At 38.3% G+C, this 22,659-nt stretch overlaps 1 protein-coding gene across 1 annotated transcript in view; it reads right to left on the reverse strand.

The window, feature by feature from the left end:
* LOC135214733 (uncharacterized) overlaps positions 1-16,433 on the reverse strand; it is a 36,018-nt gene extending 19,585 nt beyond the window's left edge. The window contains exon 1 of the mRNA XM_064249073.1: positions 16,294-16,433. The gene's annotated coding sequence lies outside the window, so the exon portion shown is untranslated. The remainder of the gene's footprint in view (positions 1-16,293) is intronic.
* Positions 16,434-22,659: the final 6,226 nt, after the last annotated feature.

A 22,659-nucleotide genomic window follows, 5' to 3' on the forward strand; every position in this document is an offset into this window, starting at 1 on the left:
AATCAAAGCATACACTTTGCGGGAATGCTTGCTTCCCTCTTTTCAATCAAAGAAAACTATTCTATTTCTTTTTTCCCAGTACTTACTGGGCGGTAAGCGACATTTAATATATAATTTTGTCGCCATATGAACAGCTGCATGTCATGAGAAAATACTACGGGGCGCTTTATAGCTTAAACGTCTTTGAAAATGGGATTTCTTGCCACTAATTCATCGTTTTAGGTGGTCAGACTTCAAGAACGAACAGATGCACAGGCACCAATACACATATGCATATATACATATACTCACACATACGCACGCATAAATACTACATATATATATATATTATATATTATATATATATATATATATATATATATATATATGTATATATCTATATATATATATATATATATGTGTATATATATATTATATATATACTATATATATATATATATATATATATATGTATATATACACTATATATGTATATATAGACATATATATATATATATATAATATATATATATATATATATATATATATATATATCTATATAGACATTATATATATATATATATATATATATATATGTGTGTGTGTGTGTGTGTGTGTGTGTGTATGTAAGTATGTATATAAAACAACGCTTTTTCCCTCTCTGGAGAGGGTGGCACCAGAGGGCAAAGGTTATCTATCTCTCAACAAGTCGCTTGGAATACGTTTGCTAGCTCCACACATTATTCCTTGACCCTAGAGGAGGCTGATACCCAGTTACAAATAGACCAACAGAAACGAGACCCGAAAAACAGAAAAAGGCAGAAGATTGCTGGGGCATATCATAGAAGTAATATTTCATACCTGCCTCTTACAAGAATTGATTCCTCTCTGAGATTTCAAATTGCTTTTGCAGTTCATCTTGCAAGACGAAAACAGGAGAAGTGCATCACCGATGCGTCTTATTCGGGTGGCCACTTTGACTTTTACGTCCAAGAATTCTCATAATGGAAGTCCACTTCTTATCTTGATGTACATGGAAATCCCAGCTGTAAAAACGACTGCCATTGATGAAGTCAAACCACTTGTCAGAGACAGAGTACCTCCTTAAGGTAAACTTTCTTGTCTGCATTCGTTTTCCGAGTATTTGACTTTCATCCATTATGCATGTGACCGTAAAGGACAATTTCCTTATCAGTGCAGTGATAAATGTGCAAATCTATATATGATCAGAGGAATCTGTCAAACTGCCAATTAGGCATTTGACACTTCCTGCATGCACTGCTTGTCGTTAGCCCGAGAGTGCAGACTATTCTCTCTTTTATAAATGTGCACGACGGTTTCTACGAATGTTCTGATATCGAATTTCAGAGTTATTTCCTTATCCGTTACAATTATGTATCCATAAAAGCAAAGCCAGGTTCTGGTATGTTAATGGTCATAGTTCCTGACATATGCTTTCAGTGATAAGGAATAATTCACTAAAAAGGTAATCGCAATTTTTTGTGTATAACATTTTGAGGAGGAACCTTCCTGAGCGTAAGTTGCCTAACTGAGCTAGAGTTTCAAATTACATTCGTTACACTGCGACGGAACTATTACTGAATTCTCTTGATGAAATCAAAATGCATTGTCATAAGTAAATCAAATTCGAAGTGGATTTTGCAGTTATCCTATTCAGATGGATTCGAAGTGACACCTTCAAAATCATTCTCCTTTACTACTGTGTTGGTGATATAAATAACCAACGATACTTTGACGGCTTTTTCTCGTTCGCCCTCCACTTCTCAGTTGAAGATCATTTACTTCAAATAAAAACTTGATCGAACAGCTATTTGATAACCACATGTGAGGTGGTTAATGATAAATAAAAACACTGATTAAGTGATATTCTACAGTTCAGTGACCCGTCGAAAGTTTATATGAATAGATATTTTTTAATCCTCACAGTAAGATCAATGGCACTTCGTATTTTTTCAGAAGAATGTCATGATTTCAACAAATAAATTGCATTAAAAATATGGTTAATTATGAAAAACCAGTTTCCAGTATTTTATTTTTCTCGTGATACTTTTAGGAGGAGGCATACCCCCTTTTAGGAGGATGCATACCCCCGTTTAGGAGGATGCATACCCCCTTTTAGGAGGATGCATACCCCCGTTTAGGAGGATGCACACCCCCTGTCTCATCGGATACGTCTGATTCTGTTGTTCACTTTTAAATCATTCCAAAATCCTTACTCATCACAGCTTCATTAACAAAACACGCAACGAAAAGCTGACCTCTACCAATTGCATACCGGATGCTCTTTTACCAAAGATCCTAAATGTTATACAGAAGGAATTTTTATTTTCTAAATTAACCGGAAGAGAGGATAAGCCATGGCGAGAAGACCTTGATCACAATAATGTCTCGACATTCCATTTACTGAATACCATCCGCGAGTAACCAAATATCTGGGGTCTTTTCCCAGGTCTTAATCGAGTCGGAAGGAAGCTAAAGCCTTTGCGTCTCTTTCACATTTGTGAAACTCTCTCCTACGAACAGAGACGTCAAGAAAATACTCGTGGATGTAAATGAATACTTCTCCTACCTATACCAATGGATAAGTTACTCGCAGAAAAAAAAAGAGAGAATCATTCTTTTGTGTGTGTCTGGAAAGAGGATGACATAATTCCTGAAGCCAATAACCGTTGTCTTCGTTGAGTGGCAGGTGGGGAAGAATTTAGGTTTATGGCAGCCCGAGGGATTTTAGCCAGCATTAATGAGAACGACCAAGACTCCTTTAATAGCAATTAAAGTCAACTGCACCGCAGTATCTTATTCATCTGATGAAATGCCTTTCCAAGAAAGGCTTCTTGCTCGTTAATATTCTTTGCCAGAAATCTTCGACTGGTTCAGAATCTGTATAAATTTTTTCGAAGCAAAATTAAGAATTGTTTTGGGAAGAGAAATTCGTAGATTCTGACGATATTCAGAAAAATACCTAAAATCAAAATGATCCAAAGAAAATGATTGTTCTGGGGATATGAGTTCCAAAGGATAAATGAACTTCATTAACAGCATACTCTGGAGAAGGCACAATAATCTTGCCATTGCTGTAGCAAATATAAAATTCAGCTGTCAGTGAGAAGCCGAATGGCTTGCAGAATTGTGAGGCATTTAAAAACACTCATAATTATGTGTAAGACTGTTGTAGTATATTTTACAAGATTGTTTTTTTCATATTTGTGAAAACAAATGAATGAATCTAGGCAAAAATACTCAGGAAGCATAATAGACATTAAAAAAGATGTCAAGAGAGAGAGAGAGAGAGAGAGAGAGAGAGAGAGAGAGAGAGAGAGAGAGAATCTCCGTTTGATTATGACTGCCCAGGTATTGCCAAATAGCAAGAGCAAACTCCGGGAATGAAGGCAAGTTGACAGCGTCGTTGAAAGCACGGCAAGATAAGAAAGCTATTAACAAAAGAATCTGAGGAATGAATCCAACGGGAAAATGACCATTTAGGGAAATGATCTGATGAATAAGTGATTGCAATGATGAATTCCGCGCTTCTGTGCGCTTCTTCGATTCAGGCCTGCTGGCTGGCTGTGCTGAAAAGAGTGTAGTGGTCCCCCCACCCCCCAAGGTTTGCTAATTGCAAACCAGTTGCAAATTCTGAGCTAAATGACGGAAGGTCACAGCTCGCAATTATCGCAAAGGACCTCGGTGGTTGCAGGTTGATTCCAAAACGTTTTCTTATTGTTACAATGAGAAGTATTAACGTTACGGCAAAATTCTTTGGAATGCTTTTTGCAGAGCGCGAAAAAGTTAGACTCTTCATCTACCCAAAGAGTGTGAAGTGAAAATTTATCAGCCTAACAAGTAACCTTGCAAGGGCACATGATGGTTCTCTCTCTCGCTCTCTCTCTTTCTCTCTCTTTTCCTCAAGAAAAGAGCAGGCGCCACAAAAGCATCATCAAATATGTATTATAGAAGGAAGAAATGGCGTTGCATAGTTAGTAAGACTGCTTGGGATCTTGAGTTGAATATGGAACAGTTGAGTAAGAATTCTAGAATGGAAGAAGTCTGCATGAGTTACGGACCTCTAGAAGTTCCGGGGCTTCTGACAACGAAAACATCAAAAAACTATAAGTGCTCTCTAACATTTTTGGATAGAATTTTGCTTAGAATTGATGACGGAAACTGATCTTGCCCAGGAGGGAAGATTGACTGCTCTAGTCAAAAGATGTTTTTCAGGAGAGTAAGTTTGATCGCAACGGCTTTTTAACATTTCTATAGTAACTGAATTATAGAAGGAGCCAAAGTAGCGCCGATTTTATGAATGTTTACAAAGCACATGTGGTCAATTTTTCCCCCAGTTGACTGATATCGAAACAAAGTGTGCCTGCTACTGTGGCATTCACTGGAGCCAATAACTTAAAGAAACAATAACAGTTTTCTCTAGGAAAATAAGGAAAACTATTACACTGCATACCATGTCAACCGATGCATGATTTCCCGTTTATCGCAAGATAGTTTTGAAGATGAGTGGAAATATCACACTCGGGGGAGCTTTTAGAGGAGGCTGAACTCTAAATCTTTAGCTAAAAGTAAACAAAGCAATATTTCATAATTACATAATTACAGTTATGCTGTTTCCTATCACTCTACTATGAGTAATTGTCGCTTATGATCTCTGAAATACAGCGAGAGAGAGAGAGAGAGAGAGAGAGAGAGAGAGAAGAGAGAGAGAGAGAGAGAGACTGAATAACCAGAATTAAATGCTTTTAGAAGCACAGGTAAATGTAACCGCAAGAAGTTCCCTGCTGTCTTCCTGAAGCTGACTGAGAACAACATAGACCGATGGTAAGAATTGCCAACAAGGCTGTTGGTTCCATTCCCGCTGTGCTTGCAGAGAGAGAGAGAGAGAGAGAGAGAGAAGAGAGAAAGAGAAGAGAGAGAGAGAGAGAGAGAGGAAGAAGAGAAGAGAAGAGAGAAGAAGAAAGATGAGACAGAGAGAGAGAGAGAGAGAGAGACCCCCGAGAAGAGAGCGAGAAGAGAGAGAGAGAGAGAGAAACTTGCGAATCCCTTGATAAAACTGAAACCCCAACTGAGGGTTCGGCCATCATGAAAGGATTCCTTAGGTCACCCGCCAGGAGGTCCCGCACATGAGTCAACCTGCCACTGACATGAACATCTTGCCCGGAGGGATTGCAAACGTCGGAAGAGATAAAATCTCTCAAGTTTCATAATAAGAATTTTGCTGAATGTCAAAATGTTAAAAACGGAAAGAAAGGTTATTTTAATGGCGAAGGCGTCAAGTCAAAATTGCAACGTGTCTTCAAATGATAATGCCAGTTTGTTTTCCTATTACCGACATTTCTAAAGAGGCTTAATAGAAGATTGGATTAATACAAGGAGTAGAGCCATTTCACCTTCGATGATCAAATTATTAATTTGACCGTTTCTCGAGTGGCAAACTGTTGCTCTCTCTCTCTCTCTCTCTCTCTCTCTGATGAATAATAACAAAACACAGACATAGATATAAATATATATATATATATATATATATATATAATATATATATATATATATATATATATATATATATATATATATTTAAGGGTATTAGTGCATGCCTGCCAACTTATATCGGAATAGCTTGGACTGATATTAGCATAAGCTATTTTCAGTATAATATGATCCATACGTTGCAAATGAGAAGGGTATTGCAAATAATTTTGTGAGTCTAAAGTTTACACCACAATTATTGTATCAAATGAGTCGGTTTTACTGTAGTTATGTGTCACTGACGGCTAAAAGAACAGAGCATCGTTTTTCTTCTTGTTTTGTTGACATTGAGAAAATATTGATTTTTCGCAACCAAGATGACTGATCTCTCAAAGATCCCGAATCTACATTCTGTAGATTTTTATCATCTTGTCACCAGTCACCTCTTTGATCGAACTACGACCATGGAAAGTAAGGACAACAAACTGTACTTTGTCAAGTCTTTTTCAGTTGAACAGAAAATCGAGAGGTGGTTTCTCACAACGAGTCATACAAGGTGGGGTAGGTGGTAGGGGGTAGAGCCGTCGAGGCCTGTCCACACTAGGAAACATTGTACATTGTTTGGAACAAAGACTGCCAACAGTTTCCTAGTGTGGACAGGCCTTGAGGAGTACCTCACGCTGTGCTTTGAAGGCATTACTTAAGGTTCTTTGCAGCGTCCCTTCTGCCCTAAGCTGAATCACTTTCATTCCTATTATTATACCCCCTTTCAAATTTCCTTCTTTCCATCTTACTTCCTACCTTCTCCTAACAATGGTTTTCAACGTTATTTTCAGCGCTGAATAACCTCATAGGTCCCAGCCTGAGCCTTCGGCCTAAATTTATAATCCAGTTCCAATTATATATGATGGTCATTTTATACCTGTTATAAGTTGTTGAGAATGGTCAATAGTGACACGGATGATTTACTGGGGTTGTAAAGTAAAGTATAATCATTTCTTGCAACTGAAGAGAGCATCATAAAATCACATGAATATTAACCAATATTGCTCAAAATATTTGCTTGTCAGTGATGCCTGAATTGGGCTGAGTTTCTGTGACACTGGGTCATACTCAGTTGAAAAATAAATGCACTGGATAGACTACAGCGATTAAAACTTACCTGCCCTTTATTGACTACTAATCAGGCCAGGATTTGTTTGTGCCTATAAGTGTCTGGCAACGAGGAATCAATATGAAAACTAGATGGCACCTTAAGAGTAACAATCCTTTGTGCATCATGACTACCTGAAAAATCCTCTCCTCCGTGGTAAGTGAACACGTTTCCAGTTGCTTCTGCAGAAGCAACGCTGCCTGGCAGCGTTTTCCTCAGCTAGATAAAACCAAGGCTGGAAGGTGGAATCTCATCACCATTCCAGTGACACTGATCTTTATAAGTCTCTGAAGCGTTAAATTGCGAATTTATCTCTCAGAGCCGAGACCATCATTATACGCAGTCAAATGTTTTCTCCAATTTTAAGTTGGTGAGGTTCAGTAGTCAGGCTTTAAGTAGTGGTAATAGAGCTTCAGATGAAAGAACGGATTAAACAGGTAGTTGTGACAACGCCATGAGCTGCACCACGGACATGACTAGAGCTGCAGGAAGCTTTGTAAGACAGGATTACTACAGTTACACAAATAGCGAAAACATTAGAGACAAGTGACATCTTTTTCGTTTTCGGGTTCAATTTACTATCCGATGTCCCTATTTTTGGTTGGGAAATGCCACCTTAGAACATAGTAGACAAGCACCGAATATGCAAAAAAAAAAAAAAATCATCACATCGGCGTTCGCTCTCGCTCTTGGTTACTTACTCTATGCCCCAACAGCAAAAGCATCGACATTGCTCTTTTTTTTTTTTAATCGTGAGCGCTCTATAATCACAACTGAAGTCGTATTTGAATGACAATCATTCCGTCGAAAGTAACATGCAATACACGTCCATTGCATCTGACGTTAGCAATACATTCAGAGCAAATTGGATCTCTCCCCGTATAATCTAAATACCGGTGAAATAACAGTTGCAAGCATAGTCACGTAGCAGGAAGTGTCATTCCAAAAACACATGTTGCAGCTCACGTAGTAACGCGTTCGGGTTCTGACCCCGTTCAAAATCTTGCGTCTTCTTTTTTGTGCTCCCTCTCCGAAGGTGGTTGTTCTCTCTCTCTCTCTCTCTCTCTCTCTCTCTCTCTCTCTCTCTCTCTCTTTTAATTTCTGTGTACAATACAAATGCGTGTAAGAGTGAGATTTATATACAGTCACGCAACAAGAAAATCACATTCGTACACCGGCTACGAGTAATTGCTTTTTCCACTTCCATAATCGGCACTTAGATACGAATTCATAAATACACACATATATACATATATACATACATCCATACACACGCGTAAATCGAAGATATATGTATGTATAGGAATCACATGAAACTTTTCATCCCTGGCTACAGTATTATGTAATTAAGATACAATTCTAATAATTCTCTTTTCAATGCACGCTTCATGCACCACTGGGACCAGCCTCGGTAACCCTACTGAATTTCTTCCCTTAACCGCTATTAGTCTTCGGTTTCTGTGAATTCCACTGAAGCTCTTGCAAGTTTTTACAACTATATAGCGGATGGGTGGGGAATTAGCCGAAAGCTAAGAGTTAAAATTCGAGTTTTGGTAGATTATTCTAGAATTGTGAGGTGTTTATCATTTATGAGGGCATGCAGTTTTTAAAATTTGTTGCGTTGCTTTTTTCAAACACAGCTGGAATCTTTCGCAATATAAATTTTCTTTTTGCCACTCATTACGAATAATAATTTAATTTTCGCAATTGTTTCATAGACTTAAATTAGCTCTCCATTAAACTGCCTATGCTGTTTTCGCCTACTCTTTAGTTCAATATCATAATGCATAAAATTACGTGGCAGTTTTTCTTTGTTCATAGACTCTTGGTATTGGCATCTTGGGCACGAAATAGACGCTGTATTCTAAATAGCTTGTGTGCTTTCAGAGATATTGTCCAGAGTATGCACTTTGAGTGTAGAGACCATAATTTGGTGACTTTTCCGCTGCAATGTAACAGGCAATTTTTCTTATCCCCTTCTGTTCATTAGCCATTCGAACGTGGCCCGAGGCACTGAGATTGTGATTATAACTTATGTGGTTCCAGGCTTCCAGCGATATTGTCAAGATTGAATTATCTTTTTTTTTTTTAGCTGGTTTGGCATTTCAAGTTTAAATGTTTGCCGTTTAGTTTAGGAGGAATAAAAGCTATATCGTAAATAGTTTTCACTCAACTTGTTCTGATCGTAAGAGAATAGGCATCATCCCCATTTCTCTTAAACAATCACGTAATATTTTAGATATATTGACAGAAAGATGTTTTTGGTAACGGCCTCATTTTATTTTACGAAGAATATTGGAGACAACTAGACTGAAATAATTCATGACCTATCAAAACCCTTGCTCAGTAGGATATTCAAACGAGTTCCAATTAATGATTATACTGATTACAGTGCCAATTAAGAATGAGTTTGTCTTTTCGATAAAATCAGTCGTTAACCAGTGTTAAGCTAGCGAGCTAAGGGTCAATAGCCTGGTTGCTCGGGGGTATTGGGCGAGAAAGAGGTGGAGAACTCTCTTCAGCAGCAGAGGGCAGCATATATGGGCACGACATCACTCCAGAGAGAAATTTAGGTGGATGCCAGATTAAAAGAAGGTAAAATATTTGAACCTTTGTAGATATTGTAGCACATTTCTACAAATAGGCCGAACATGGTAGTCATCAAGAAACAAGAAAAAGCATAGACCTACGATAACTCGAGCGCTTTAGACTAATGATCCCTAAATTTCATTTGGTTGTTATGCTTCTTGATCTCCTTTGCTATTTCTATCCACTAATGGGATTGCCATAACATTATGTTTTTCTGATTCCCTACTTTCCCTCAAGTATATGATCACCTAACATTACCGTACAAAATTAACTGTCTTGTACACAGGAATGAATTTCATGCAATATGCTTTTTATAGCCTGTGAGCGATTTCTTACTCGCTTTTATTACTTGACATTAAATTTGATAATAAGACGCACAAAGAGTATCCGCTCAAAATGCATTTGCTTTCCAACTACTTAGTCTGGTTCCGTCAAATTTATTCAAAACAAAATTGCCTTTCCAAACTTTAGTCTGCCTTCAGCAACGCTGGACTTGACGAATGAGTTGAATTTCTTTCAATAGGGTCGTAAACATACTTCAGTAAAATAAAAGAAACATAACAGACCTTGTTGGGTCCAGAACTCAGTACAGAAACGTCCAGTGTCATATCTTTAGATGCGGTTACATGACTTTTTAGATTATATTATCATGTGCGCAATCATGAATACCGAGAAGCCAAAGGTCAAAATATTTTACTGTCATCTTCCAAAATCATAGTTTTTGAATATTGGTGAAGGCAAGGAACCCAAAGAAATCCTCTCGGGAGAATTAATGAACGTCCTCCAAGATTCATTAAGAGCTTCTGACCTCGACACCATGGCCTCAGATAGAAAGTGAATTTATTCCACTAATTTCTTCCATGGCAATTCATTCTCTTTCTTTCTTTCATGGAAGTGACTTCGAAACAAATTTATCTCTTCTTTAGAATACCAAGAACGAAACTAAGGAGCTGGAAAAACAACCCAAATTCAGATGATAAAAAATCAGCGATGATTTTCTTTGAATTCATTTTAAATTTCTGGCTTATGTTCTTCCCTGTAGCCCCCGGTGTTTCCCTATTTCCAGCCAATGAAGCTTAAAAGATAGTCATGATACTCAAAATAAACTTCAGTGCATTATTCAGGGCACCATCAGGTGATATTGATATTGATCACATCGCTTATGGTCTCTGTTGTTTTTCTATGTTCATTATTTACGCTTGGGGATACGCTTTTGTGTCTTCACTTTTCCTTATTTGATTTTACTCTTCTGGGCGTCTCCGTCACTAAAGCTACAGAATTTCAAGTGAGAACTAAGTAAGTAAAGATCAATGTCTAAAAACATTCCAAGAGCCCTGGACAAAAATTATGCGTGAAGGAAAATCCTCAGGTTGCTTGATCTCTCTCTCTCTCTCTCTCTCTCTCTCTCTCTCGTGATTGGCTTCGCAGACCTTTCGACATCCTCCTCCTCCTCCTCCTCTTCCTCCTCCTCTTCCTCCTCCTCCTCGGGGCCATCACTTCCTCTGTTGGAAATCTCAGATATGAAAATCACGATGCAAAGAACCCACAACAAAGTGACACTCAAATTATAGATATATTCTTAAACGATGAATATTACGTTTCACGCAGGTATGAGGAACGTTCAAACAGCTCCCCATTTGCAGGAGCTCGTATGGGTATCACACTACCTAACTCTATCGATAAAATTCCGTACACAAGAATAAAGCAGATGTGCGCGAACTTCCATGTGAAGTAAGTCCGATTGATTAACCTTTTGCCAGATATAATATGGTTTTCGTCTCCTGGAAGTCAAAGTTTACATTGCAACACTTCACAGAAAATCAAATCTATACCAACTAAGCGATGTCCATTATTTGACCATTATGACAGCTTTATACTTAGCATGTCTGAGTTTGCACTAATATTCAACTTTTAGGTTATACGAATCACTAACCTTTCCTCATTCGTGTTTCTCAGTGGAAAAAAAAATGGGGCTAATAAATCTACTGAGTCTATTTCAGCAGAAGAAATCTTGAAAACATTAGGGTAAGGTAAGACTGATTTTACGAAAGAAGGAAGGTAGAACTATCGTTCATGAAATGGAAGAACCTGGCACGCAATACTCATTTCTCCTGTCTCACCTCTCGGGTGGAGGTTTCAGGATGAGCGCTTGACAAAGGTCGGTCACTTCGAAGATGATTAATTGTCAGTTCACTCACCGAAGGTTCAGGGGAAGACCTTGATTTCAGTGATATTGAAAATAAATAATTTCCTCTCCTTCAGTAACATGTGCAAGGGAAAATCGACTTTATTGCCACGAATTTATTTTAAATATCCAATGATAGTTATGTGCTACGGCCAATTTCACCTGTTTGAACCTGGTAAAAAAGGAAAAAAAGAAAAAAAAAGAGGGAAGGGCTGTTGTGGAAGGGGTGTTGTCATTTATTATGTATAATGACATGCATTAAAATCCAGCAGACGCCGGCAAGGCCGTAGTCCGCCATGATGCCGACCAGCAGCGTTTCATTGCCCCTAAACAAGGGAGCCGTTTCAAAGGCATATCCCACCTACTACTACTACAACTACAAGGGCAGACCCGTTCAAGAGGTCATTGACTATGGAGACACGGTCTGCGCATAATCACTCACTCACTCTTTTCACTGGGTTCTTAAAGTCAGAGCAATCGCATTCGTTTGTTTATAGTAAAGAAGAAGAAAATTACCTCATCCCTGTCCACAGCAATATGGATGTTTCGCCCATCCACCGAGAAATGAAGAAATTCATTCACTTAAAATACTCTAACAATGAAAATGAGCCAATTGGAAATATTTTGTAAGCTGTCTTTCTCTCCGTTCTTTGACGGTAATTGTTTGTTACAGAGTGGTTTCATACTGATCTCAGAGTTGAGGTAAAATATAAATAGTGAAGTTTGACTCCTCTGTAAAATCTCTGACTGTCTGTTTGACTGTCTGTCTGGCTGTCTCCCCCTCTTTTCCTGTCATTGTGAAGAAACCTGCAATCATAAACTAAGTAATGGTTCCCCGCCGTAAGCATCTATTTCATTTAATGGTTCAATATCCTCCATGTCACTTGCAATGCAATGGTATGTAAAAAAAATCCACGTTCCCAAAGGTAGAGCTTTGGTTGTGGGAGAATGTGCATGGGAGTATTTTCTGTGTGCTCTGACTTGTGTGTGTGTGTGTGTGTGTGTGTGTGTGTATGTGCGCGCGCGCTGGGGAGACTGAATCATGCTTTTGGGTTCAGAGTTCCTAGGTCAGTGCGAATATTACTGAGATGATGACACATTATGGACCTCAGGAATTCCATGATCAGATGTAATGAGAGTAAGAAGGCGGGCCCCCTGGAAGGAAACAAAAGCCGAAAGTTCTCACGATCAGCCATATTGATGGTCGAGAAGCGGTCGTCATAGTATTATATCAAACGTGATAAGTGCAAATAAAATGCTGCGCTGTATATTTTCTTAGAGGGACTTTGTACGAAAAATGTGATGAAGTGAAAACGAAACTTTGTCAAGCACATGAACAGCAATTCCCAACTTTCCGGCATGAGATAATAATGGTTAACTATTTAGAATCATAAATTTCCAGGAAGGCGATTATCGTGAAAAAGTTGTCAGTAGGAGATAATGAAGAATATTTTTTTCTAAAGGAATATGAGCCAATTATCTTTTTACACAACGCTAAGACAAGAATTATTTAGAGTCCTCCTAAAAATTACAGTATACAATTACAGTATTTTATGCTGTGGCCTTGGAAGGCTAGTGACCCCTCCCCTCCCCCTAGGGAGAAAAACAACGTTCAAAGAACAACTGCCTTATAGATTTCCTTGCAGTGGAAATGTGATTCTTTCCCGCTGTTGTATCATTATTCCTCAATCTAAGAGTCGTTGTGGTGACAGCTATTTTAGATCCCACATTTAGCCATAGGAAACTGGAGGATCAAACGGCGAATATCATGCATCAGCCATCCAGGGCATTCCAGCATTTTGACTTTGAGTATCTTACTTCGATGTGAATTGTCCGCTCATTATAGCTTTTAATGAGTTGTTTATGTAATCATTCCCTCAGCCGCTGCTTGTTTAGCTATAATATATGTATATATATATATATATATAGTATATATATATATTATATTATATATGAAAAACTTGATCACGATGTATATAAAACGTGATGCTATGTATAAATAATGGTTTTTGCCACGAAGGAAAATTGAAAAGCGAGATAGCCAAGAACTTTCGGTGCTAGACCGAAAGTTTTTGGCTATCTCGCTTTTCAATTTTCCTTCGTGGCAAAAACCTATATATATATATATATATATATATATATATATATATATATATATATAATATATATATATATATATATATATATATATATATATATATATATATTGTATGTATAACTGAATCACGAAAGTTTGGAACGTGATGAATGCATAAATAAAGGTATATATATATATATATATATATATATATATATATATATATAATACATATATATACTATATATATATATACACATATATATATATATATATATATATATATATATATATATGCGCATTAAGCTACAAATGTCCTTTAATATCTAATTCGCTCTACCTTGGAATTAATATATTTTCATAATATTCATAATATGTTAACCGAGGTAGAGCGAATTAGATATTAAAGGACCTTTGTAGCTTAATGCATATATATGAATCACGGTGATGTGATAAAAATTCGTATATATATATATTATATATATATATATATATATATATATATATATATATATAATATATCTAAAATATTTATGTTTTGGAGCAGATGAGCAAGAAACACACACATACATATAAACTATATATTTTTTTTCTCACTCATCTGCTCCAGAACTTAGACATTTTCAATGCCTCCTTCATATGACATTGTCAGGGTATGGATTCCCTCGCAATCTAAAGAGTTAAATCTTAATTTATGTGTTATAGAAAAGTATCACAGATTATTTATATCTTTATGTTTTACATGGAAACGTAAAAAATTTATTTTTGGCGTAAGGAGATAACAAAACTTCAAGAAAGAAGTGCTTGTCGTGATTTTTAATGCCATATTGAAGATATTATTCTGTTTTTTTATTATTAACATAATTACAATAATCGATTTAGCTAAACTCATTAGTTTGTACATTTCCGATGAGAGATCTGTTCTCAAAAAGCAAACATTCGCGAGCACACTTATGTACGTTTGTAGGTATATCTTTTTTTTTTTTTACATTTGGTTGTATAATCAGCATTGCTGAATATTTCCGCCATTTTCTTCCCGTATCATGATATGGTCAGATTTGTGTTATCTAAAATTCTTGATGAATATATCTCTGCGCATGGAACCGTACTAAATACCCGTCAAATTGACCGCCATAATTTAATACTATGTTTTTCTTTAAATAATACACTTTAATGTATTCCTGATTTGAGTCAGATCCGTTCTCTGTTTTTTTTATCTGTTTTGGCCTTGGGATCATCTTAGGAGAGGAAGTGACTCCGTTTTTCGAGGATATACGGACGATCTTTGCAATTTCAAGCGTCATAATGTGTTTCCTCCATTTCGTGATTTTCTTGAAAGCTTATTGGGAGGTCTTACAAATAAATGGATTGCAGATCATTATCTTTGCTCACAGTATTCAAAGTCGCACCTTCTATCTACTGCAATTTTTTTCTTTTTCTTCTTTTTGAGAGAGATTATGAAGAAACGGGGATTATCAACCCAGATAAACGATAAAGATGCCGAAGAAAAATGACAGGGAACATAATCGATGCGACAACTATTAATGTGATCCTATCCTTCACTGCATAGCTACATGTCGGTGAATTCTGACAGAAATGTGGAAGGGAATTTCGTCTCATTCTACGGACCAGCAAAAATTCAGTCTTTCATCGAAAATACAAACCAATTGCAATTTCTTCTTTTAGTAATTAAATATTCAGCATTCGAATTCGTCGTGACTTATTCGGTTCCAGAGCTTTATCCTTAGATCGTGTTGAACAAACGAAAGGAAACGCAACAGCAAAGAACAGCGTCGAATAGAAAGGACCAATTTGGCGTTTAATTCCGTGACGTCAGGGTCAGAGGCTCTTCAGGAGTCTAAGGCGACGTTAATATTTCTTTGGGTTTCTTTGCACAACAATATCGACAATATGCACTTTATATTCAGGATTATGACATCGTCAGTAGTGTCTTACGTTATTCACAAAAAAGTACAGTCAGAACTGTAGCCAATTATCTAATAAGCAATTGATAAAGCCGATGTTATGACAAGCATTTCAAAAATATTGTTAAGCAATACCATTTTTGTTTATTTATTTTCAGTGTTACCACTGAGACTTTATATCTTAATTCCTTCGAAACTAAAAATATATTTAGATTCAAGAGCAAATTATCGTTCCTGACCGGTCTACCACATTCCACGGATAAACTTTTCCGATCGGTTTGGGAAGTAACAGAGATCTGTCCATTTTAAACAATTGGATTATCGTGTTCCGGGCTGTTTTTGACAACGAAGAAATTCGACTTGTATCCTTCTTGATGAACTTTGCGTCAGCAACCTTGAAAGAGAGCTATTTCGATTGTTTTGTGACCTTGAATGATTCGCTCCGCGATTGAGTAGAATATAAAACAAATATTTGTAGCTCACGATCAACACAAGGGGGAAAGTCATCTATTTTCTTTTCATTTCAATAATACGAAATGACTACAGGTTGAGAGGCTCAATACTGAAACAGTAAACATAAAAGCGTTGGAGCCACGAGAGACCGGAGTCGCATCCTAAGAGGACCAATTTCCCTGAGAGACGAATAATCAGGTACGTCACGCTCAAAAAATTCGGTTATATATGTAACTCAGATTGTCCAAAAAGGCAAAATTCCAGTGAAGATAGAAGTAGCGAATTAGGATGCTTCATTGTGTTCAGGCTTCGGGAAAATGAAGATACCGATTACGTAACCAATGTTGAATAAAAAGGAAAGTGACGCTCGATATCAACCGCTAAGATGATTAAAACTAAGGCGTGCTCTGCGACATCCCGAGGCCTCCTCCTCCTTCCTTACCTTCTGAGAGAAACTACCGACTGGGACGAACAAATCAGCTAGACTGGAATGCTTTCACGCCCGACGGACTGGCGGAACAACGACTGCCGTTGGTTGAGACTTCTGGAATTGTGAGCACCGCCATCGTTTATAGGCTCTAGGATACACTTTGCAGATGCCAGATATCTCAAGAGTGTAGCGGTCATTACTGGTCAAAGTTCTGTTGAGGCGTCGACTTAAACTGGTTCGATGATCTGTTCTTTTCTGGGGTCTAACAGGGAGTGGTCTGAAATGAGCCTGATAACGCCAGGGATGTGTACGTGCGATTTTTATTTAAAGGGCGGTGACCTCCAACGCGAAGAAACGCTTGCCGCTGAAGAAGCCCTTCGGCCCTGATCTATTTGGCGCTTTTTACACCTACCCCCTACCAAACCGGGAGGGCAATTTGTTTCCTTAATTTACATAATCGATGTTTTGCTGTTGTTCAGCCATCGCAATTTAGCAATGTAAATTTGACTTTGAATCTAGTTAAATCATACATACATACATACACACACATATATATATGTATGTATGTGTGTTCATGTTTTAAATACCCATACGTACACCACATATTCCTGCAATTATGTGCATGTGGATTATTTCCTTTTCATCTTATTTAACATTTTTGTTAATCTTCCACTTACAACAACATCTTGCACCTTTTTGGGAGAGAGGAGAGGACGATTTTCCTTTCAAAATTGTATAAATATTCTCCTATTTCATCAGCATAATCCAGAATGGCTTTTTCTTTCAAGTCATTACGGTTATATGATTTCCCTGCCAATACCTTTTAGATTGTTCACTGAAGTATTTATAAATGCACATCAATTTAATCACACACCCATGCATAAGAAACTAATGGTAGCTTGAAAACGACGACATCACCGCGTCCGGCTCAATTTTCTTCCAGATCAAAATAAAGAAAGAGAGAGAGAGAGAGAGAGAGAGAGAGAGAGAGAGAGAGAGAGAGAGAGACGACGAAATTGAATCTATAATGACCGGCCCTAACAGGAAATTATAAGTTACGTGCAAGCACTCTCATTTCTCCAGCGCATATACGTAGTGTCCTACCTTAAAAACTACCGTGTGCCACTACTCATTTAGCGGAGCATCGCCATCCGCAACCTGGAGCGTTCAACGCTCCCACGCGACGAACAAGTATCTGAATCCTTTTCAGTCCTTCTACAGCAATCTATCAGTTTCTCGTTAGACGAGCGAGTTACGTGCTCGCCTACCGGTTCGGTAGTCTGAGTTCGATTCTCCGCTCTGCCAACGTGGAATCATGGAAATTTATTTCTGGGGATTAGAAATTCATTTCTCGGTATCATGTGGTTTGGATCCCACAATAAGCTGTAGTAGGTTCCGTTGCTAAGTAACCAATTGGTTCCTAGCCGCGTAAAAATATCTAATACCTCGGGCCAGCCCTAGGAGAGCTGTTAACCAGCACAGTGGTCTGGTTAAACTAAGATATACTTCTTTAACAGCAAACTATCGAATGGTCTCCCAGCGGGTACAATTCGTTTTGAAGTTCCTGTGCGGCTCTCAAGCACTACGTAACCTTTAACTCAGCTTTTCTCTGAATTGTTGTTCTTTCATAGAAAAATTAACCTGTGCTTTAATTCACTATTATCTATTTATATTTTCTTCTCATTGTTTTCTCTTTTCCCTGCAATGGGTCTTCTGTTCTGTGGAAGAACGCTTTTGAAGAATTATTTGTTCTTTTTGAATAATAATAATAATAATAATAATAATAATAATAATAATAATAATAATAATAATAATAATAATAAATGATCAGGCAAAGATCCTCTGGGACTATGGTATCAGAACGGATAGGGTGATACGTGCAAACAGACCAGACGTGACGTTGATTGACAAGGTCAAGAAGAAAGTATCACTCATGATGTCGCAATACCATGGGACACCAGAGTTGAAGAGAAAGAGAGGGAAAATTGGATAAGTATCAAGATCTGAAATAGAAATAAGAAGGATATGGGATATGCCAGTGGAAATCGTACCATAATCATAGGAGCACTAGGCAACGATCCCAAGATCCCTGAAAAGGAATCTAGAAAAACTAGAGGCTGAAGTAGCTCCAGGACTCATGCAGAAGAGTGTGATCCTAGAAACGGCACACATAGTAAGAAGAGTGATGGACTCCTAAGGAGGCAGGATGCAACCCGGAACCCCACACTATAAATACCACCCAGTCGAATTGGAGGACTGTGATAGAGCAAAAAAAAAAAATACAAAAAAAAAAAAAAAAAATAATAATAATAATAATAATAATAATAATAATAATAATAATAATAAGGCTTCTTAGCCTTTTTTCTGCCATCTCTTTCAGTTTACTCAAGTCAGATCTCATCACCATGATTTGCTTTTCCAGGCGCCTTTTCCAAGGAGGTTGCTGTATTGGTTTCTGTTGGGTTGGTTGTGCTGGTGGTGGGGATTCGAACACCAACACCACCAGCACAACCAACCCAAGAAACCAATACAGCAACCTCCTTGGAAAAGGCGCCTGGAAAAGCAAATCATGGTGATGAGATCTGACTTGAGTAAACTGAAAGAGATGGCAGAAAAAAGGCTAAGAAGCAAGAAAACAGGGAGGAACTCAACGAGAAATACAAAGTACAGAAAGGGGACTAAACAACACAATAGAAGATGTAAAACAGAGACTTAAGGCCCAAAGCACATAAGATCCAACGGTACATGAAACAGGAATAAGGGATACCAACAGAACAAACTATTCGGAACCAACCAGAAAAGACTATACAGCCAACTAAGAGGGGAAGACAACCACCCAGAAATTCCTGAAGCCGAACCAAGTAAGAGACTCTGGGAAAACATATGGAGCAATCCGGTATCACACAACAAACATGCAACATGGCTCCAGGAAGTCAAGGAAGAAGAAACAGGGAGAATAAAACAAAGATTCACAGAGATCACGACAGACACAGTCAGACACCAACTAAGAAAATGCCAAAACTGGAAAGCCCCAGGTCCCGATGAAGTCATGGATACTGGCTCAAAAACTTCAAGGACCTACAACCACGAATAGCAGAACAACTCCAGCATTGTATCTCAAATCACCAAGCACCCAAATGGATGACCACAGGAAGAACATCCTTAGTACAAAAAGACAAGAGTAAGGGAAATATAGCCAGTAACTACAGGCCTATTACCTGCCTACCAATAATGTGGAAGTTACTAACAGTATCATCAGTGAAAGGCTATACAATTACCTAGAGGAGACAAACACCATCCCCCCCCAAACCCAGAAAGGGGCTGACAGAAGGAAGTGTAGGGGCACAAAAGACCAGCTCCTGATAGACAAAATGGTAATGAAGAACAGTAGGAGAAGGAAAAAACCAACCTAAGCATGGCATGGATAGACTATAAGAAAGCCTTCGACATGATACCACACACATGGCTAATAGAATGCCTGAAAATATATGGGGCAGAGGAAAATACCATCAGCTTCCTCAAAAATACAATGCGCAACTGGAATACAATACTTACAAGCTCTGGAATAAGACTAGCAGAGGTTAATATCAGGAGAGGATCTTCCAGGGCGACTCACTGTCCCCACTACTCTTCGTAGTAGCCATGATTCCCATGACAAAAGTACTACAGAAGATGGATGCCGGGTACCAACTCAAGAAAAGAAAAGATGGCAACAGAATCAACCATCTGATGTTCATGGACGACATCAAGCTGTATGGTAAGAGCATCAAGGAAATAGACACCCTAATCCAGACTGTAAGGATTGTATCTGGGGACATCAGGATGGAGTTTGGAATAGAAAAATGTGCCTTAGTCAGCATACAAAAAGGCAAAGTAACGAGAACTGAGGGATAAAGCTACCAGATGGAGCAACATCAAACACATAGATGAGACAGGATACAAATACCTGGGAATAATGGAAGGAGGAGATATAAAACACCAAGAGATGAAGGACACGATCAGGAAAGAATATATGCAGATACTCAAGGCGATACTCAAGTCAAAACTCAACGCCGGAAATATGATAAAAGCCATAAACACATGGGCAGTGCCAGTAATCAGATACAGCGCAGGAATAGTCGAATGGACGAAGGCAGAACTCCACAGCATAGATCAGAAAACCAGGAAACATATGACAATACACAAAGCACTACACCCAAGAGCAAATACGGACAGACTATACATAACACGAAAGGAAGGAGGGAGAGGACTACTAAGTATAGAGGACTGCGTCAACATCGAAAACAGAGCACTGGGGCAATATCTGAAAACCAGTGAGGACGAGTGGCTAAAGAGTGCATGGGAAGAAGGACTAATAAAAGTAGACAAAGACCCACAAATATACAGAGACAGAGAAAGACAGACAGAACGAGACTGGCACAACAAACCAATGCACGGACAATACATGAGACAGACTAAAGAACTAGCCAGCGATGATAATTGGCAATGGCTACAGAGGGGAGAGCTAAAGAAGGAAACTGAAGGAATGATAACAGCGGCACAGATCAGACCCTAAGAACCAGATATGTTCAAAGAACGATAGACGCAAATAACATCTCTCGCCCCATATGTAGGAAGTGCAATACGAAAAATGAAACCATAAACCACATAGCAAGCGAATGCCCGGCACTTGCACAGAACCAGTACAAAAAGAGAGGCATGATTCAGTGGCAAAAGCCCTCCACTGGAGCCTGTGCAAGAAACATCAGCTACCTTGCAGTAATAAGTGGTACGAGCACCAACCTGAGGGAGTGATAGAAAACGATCAGGCAAAGATCCTCTGGGACTATGGTATCAGAACGGATAGGGTGATACGTGCCAATAGACCAGACGTGACGTTGATTGACAAAGTCAAGAAGAAAGTATCACTCATTGATGTCGCAATACCATGGGACACCAGAGTTGAAGAGAAAGAGAGGGAAAAAATGGATAAGTATCAAGATCTGAAAATAGAAATAAGAAGGATATGGGATATGCCAGTGGAAATCGTACCCATAATCATAGGAGCACTAGGCAACGATCGCCCAAGATCCCTGAAAAGGAATCTAGAAAAACTAGAGGCTGAAGTAGCTCCAGGACTCATGGCAGAAGTGTGTGATCCTGGAAACGGCACACATAGTAAGAAAAGTGATGGACTCCTAAGGGAGGCAGGATGCAACCCGGAACCCCACACTATAAATACCACCCAGTCGAATTGGAGGACTGTGATAGAGCAAAAAAAAAAAAAAAAAAAAAAAAAAATAATAATAATAATAATAATATAATAATAATGTTTTGTTAACGACGTAGCACAAAGGTATAACCAAAATCCACTCAAACTCTAAAGTCTGAAAATTTCAATGGAAAGTTTATTGCCACTTCCGTCAAGGTCGCGTCCGAAGGACCAAAAGAAGTTGAGCAGGAAGGCTCCCTCGCCTTCTACTTGGGTTTTTACGAAAGCCGACGCTCAAACATCTGCCTGGACTGCTAAATCAGATGAGCCCCGCCATGAAAGGGCACAGTGTCAGATATTCAAACCTTACATTTTATTTTATTTTATTATTTTTTTTTTTTTTAGCTGTCAGAAAGGGATAGATTTTTTTTTTTTTTTTTAGTTTTTACTTCATTCGTTTTTTCTTCATACGTTTTAAGTTTGTGCGCCAAGTGGAGGGTTGTTTCGAGTGTGGGAGTATTTACTGACGGCACAAGACGGGTTTGTTCCTATAGTAATGTTAAAAACATGATTTTACGAGAGAGAGAGAGAGAGAGAGAGAGAGAGAGAGAGAGAGAGAGAGAGAGAGAGAGAGAGAGAGAGCATGTACAAAAAAGAATGAGAGGGAGGAATTACAAAGCTTTTGAAGCCAAATGAATAATTTTACATGCCGTCTCTCCAGTTCTATGGAAAATGCTAATAGAGAGAGAGAGAGAGAGAGAGAGAGAGAGAGAGAGAGAGAGAGAGAGAGAGAGAGAGAGAGAGAGAGATTGTATGAAGAGACAATAATAACGGGCGTTAAAATGTCCGATATTTGTCATTTTTCCTTTGAACGCTTGCTATGATTACTGTCAAGGCAAATGAAACTGGCTTTTCAGGGCATAAAACTTAGATTCTGTCTGTAATTGAAAAAAAAGAAATACTCATCAGTATAGATGTTTTGTTTGTATGGTGTTTTTACGTTGCATGGAACCAGTGGTTATTCAGCATCGGGACCAACGGCTTTACGTGACTTCCGAACCACGTCGAGAGTGAACTTCTATCACCAGAAATACACATCTCTCACTCCTCAATGGAATGGCCGAGAATCGAACCCGCGACCACCGAGATGGGACGCCAATACCATACCAACCACGCCACTGAGGCGC

The sequence above is a fragment of the Macrobrachium nipponense genome, chromosome 46 (genome assembly GCF_015104395.2).
Source record: "Macrobrachium nipponense isolate FS-2020 chromosome 46, ASM1510439v2, whole genome shotgun sequence".
NCBI lineage: Eukaryota > Metazoa > Arthropoda > Malacostraca > Decapoda > Palaemonidae > Macrobrachium > Macrobrachium nipponense.